The sequence below is a fragment of the Xyrauchen texanus genome, chromosome 14, assembly GCF_025860055.1.
Source record: "Xyrauchen texanus isolate HMW12.3.18 chromosome 14, RBS_HiC_50CHRs, whole genome shotgun sequence".
Taxonomy (NCBI): Eukaryota; Metazoa; Chordata; class Actinopteri; order Cypriniformes; family Catostomidae; genus Xyrauchen; species Xyrauchen texanus.
Window position 1 is genome coordinate 30,567,714 of NC_068289.1, and position 3,737 is coordinate 30,571,450.

A 3,737-nucleotide genomic window follows, 5' to 3' on the forward strand; every position below is an offset into this window, starting at 1 on the left:
TTTCTGCCTTTAAATCCTTCAAATATTGTTCCCAATAACTAACATTGTAAGTGCCTCACTGTAACCTCTATTTTTTGCTTTAAATGTTTTTTCTAGCTGTACTGTCATCTGTGACTAAATGCACATATAAATGAACAATTCTTTGTGCTATTTAAATAAATGTGAATGCTGCTGTTAGCGTCTTAAATAACTTTTGAGACTGTTGTAATCTGAAGAGTTGCAGATTATTTTTTTATGTAAAATATACATTCATGTGACATTTTCTCAACTTCAACAAAGTAGAAAATGGCCTAAAAAATCCCTAAATTAACCACTTTCCCCATGAAATAAAAATGAATGCTTACTCTCATTGTCTTGCATAATGGGCAACTGTCACATTGATATGTTTTAATTTCATGTCTTTTATTTTGAAGATCATGTTCAGTTCATGTGTTTCATCAGTCCTGTCTTGTCATTGGTTCATGTGTTTTTGTCTTGTTAACCTGTTTATTAGTTCAGTCCTGCCATTGGTTCTCATGTTAGTAGTTCTGGTCATTCATTGGTTGTCTTGTTATGTTTATGTTTGCTTTGTGCATTTATAGCTTCACACAGGCTTGAACTTCTGAAGGCTGTACTCTGAAAAATCAGGTAAGTGTCATACTTAAGAACGTTGCTCAAAGTAGTTTTGTTGGTTTTCTAGAATATTTTCTGATAGTCTCCAGTGTGCTGTATGAGTCCAGATATATATTACTTGTCCTGCTTGTTTTCAGATTAATCATGGAAGTGATTATAACTCTTCTGCTTCTCTTCAGTACATTTTCTCTGGGGAATACAGAAGGTAACAAGACATTTATTTAGCAATACAAAATGTCCTTTATTTTTTCAAAGCTAACTAAAATCAATTAACTTTTACACATGTATTTGGTCCTGTGGCAATGATTGGTGACTGTCTTGCATGTAGTTATGTGCAACAAAACATTGCAGTGTTTTCCACAATAAACACATGTCAAGTTCATGCAAAACTCATTCTGGACAACATCTTGGCTGTGAATATTACAAGAGCAACAAAGTGTGTTTTTACTGTGTAGTTGAAGACTGCCCCTTTGGATGGACGCCTTTTGGCGAGAAATGCTACAAATTCTTCTCTCCATAAGTTGACTGGATCACAGCTGAGGTGACTTGTTGGTTGCAGCAATATGAAGTTGATCATTTGAATAAAAATCCTTGTTTGCTAATAAATGCAGGAATATTCAGGACCGTTCCCTGTTTAAAATGTCTATTAGGATTTATTGAAAATGAAATATTTGTGCCTTCTGCTAGAATATTAGATTTTGCATTAACTGAATGTGTCTTTTAGAAAAACTGTCAAAGCCTTGACGCAAATCTTGCACCTGTCGCGAAGTCAAGTGGAAAACGAATTTCTGCTCAGTCTGATGCCTGTTTCTGCACGTTGTTGGGTTGGTGGTCATGATGGGGTAAAGGTAAGTAATTCTGCTTTTACAAGAGATGACAAACCGTTTTGTGATTCCTAACAAGACTTGTTTATCAGACAGACTGAAATGTATGCTAAACTAAGGTTCTAATGAAGATTATTAAATGGACACTACTTTGAATGTGTTCGTGACCGAATAACCCTCTGAATGAAATCTGTAAAATGGTACACTTAATCATTCTACACACATTAGGATGGACAATGGTTGTGGAGTGATGGGACCACCTTTGACTACACCAACTGGTGCTCTAATGAGCCTAGTGGGGGTACTGAGAACTGCTTGGAGATAAACTGGACCAGTAAGCATACAGTTTGGTTCCTTGAATCCTGACTATTCACAATACTATAATGTCCTATAATATGATTCATTTGTTGTCTGAAGTTCAACATTTCATGTTCTATGTCTGATATATGGGTGTACCCCATTTTGGTTGAGACCTAATGGTGATATTCATCTTACCAACAGATAAACGTTGCTGGAACGATCTACCCTTTTCAACTCCAATGGGCTATATTTGTGCTAAACGCGTGTGATCAGATGAAATTGTGCTTCAGAGGTACTTTTTGTCCTCCAGGCATGTAAATGTATTCTGATTTTGCCATCTCCAATCTCTTTCGGATTCATTATGAATTGAAATGTATCTTCTCTTCTGAATTGTATTAAACGTCTTTTGAAACCATCAAATCAATAAAAACATTGAATCAAACCCTGTTTCTTTTGAAGTTTAATCCCAAAAATGTATTTAATGCAATGTTAAAGCATGGAGTAGGTGACTGTTAACATGACCACACTCCACTTGATCATGAACCCACTTAAAGGGGAAATGGGAATTTATGCATGCTATAGTACATTTGAGCTAGTTTCATATGCCAGTGGAAAATCAAAAGTTCAGAACGAGAGACACTTGTCTGTATGCAGTCCTGACAAGTGATCTCAACAAAGCAAAACCGTGCCTGCCCACTTTCAGCTGTGTCCGTTCTGGGAGTGTTGACCTTTCCATAAAAACAAATCCTTTGGTAGGTTCTTAGCCATGAACGAACCAACCAGCTTTTGAGGAATCGCAACATTGCAAAATGTATTTGAACATCGGACTGACAAGGGTACAACACCGTGCACTTGCATCTTTCATGGGGGCACGAATTACAATCCCATGAAGCATTGGGAATCACTATTTGGTTAAAAGCTGAAGTTCAGAAACTTGGTTTTACGTTTGGAACCAACTTTCCGATATTAGATGCGTCGTTTGACTGTGAAGGAAGTCTGTCACACCGAGTGCATCATGATTGTGGGTGGTCCCTCCAGGATTTGTTTTTTTTTTTTTTTCCCTCCAGCTTCCATGGCTGTAGTTCTCTGGACTTTTCACAGCTGTACCATGGATCATAGTTCACCAAAAATTGCAGGTTTTTTTTTTTTAAACCATGCAGTTGTGATGACACTACTGGCTTCAACAGATTTGTTTACCATGGATTAACCTCAGAGGTCAAGGTGTTTCCTCAAGGTTTAGTTATTAAAATCCATTAGTCTACAGAAATTACAGCACACATTTGGTTATATTTTCCAATAAATATATTTCACTTTGGTCTTTATCTTGAATCAAAATGTAGAACTTTAGAATTAGAACAATACATTTTGTGGCTTTCAAACATTGTTTGGATGACCCCACCAAGACCACGTGAGTAGTAAGTATTATATACCTTGTGACAAATGATTTATGGCCTATGATTTATGAACTAATTGGTGTACATTTGACCTTTTGATTCCTGTCAAAGAGAAGAAAATGTGTTTTTAAACATTAGGTTGTCTAACACATCTTTAGCATTGTCACTTTAAAGATGCTGAACAAAACTTTACCATAAAATGTATTTAACATTTTTATTTCAACAAAGATCATTTTAAATGAAATGGCATACATTAATTGTAAAATGCAACACGAATCTTACATTTTTCTGTTCAAAGTCCTTTTCACAACCTCATCCAACGATAATGGTGTAAGAAAGCCAATGTTTAACATTAACCTTGCAAACAGGATACGTTTTCAAAAAACAATATATAATTTTAACTATAGCTTTAACACAATCTTACATTTCTCCGTTTAAAGTCCTTTCACGAGCTCATCCAAAACGTCAATGGCGTAAGAGAAGTTGACAAGCCCCCTCGGTGGGTGGAGTTTAACCCCGCGGTTAAGATTAGTTCACAACATCTTAGGACGCGTGTGTGTTTTTAAAGTATTTAAATGTTTGGCTGTAGCGCTAACAAAATGTCTTT

The 3,737-nt window shown here is 36.0% G+C and overlaps 1 pseudogene; it reads left to right on the plus strand.

The window, feature by feature from the left end:
* Positions 1–756: 756 nt before the first annotated feature.
* LOC127654597 (ladderlectin-like) lies at positions 757–2,145 on the plus strand (annotated as a pseudogene).
* Positions 2,146–3,737: the final 1,592 nt, after the last annotated feature.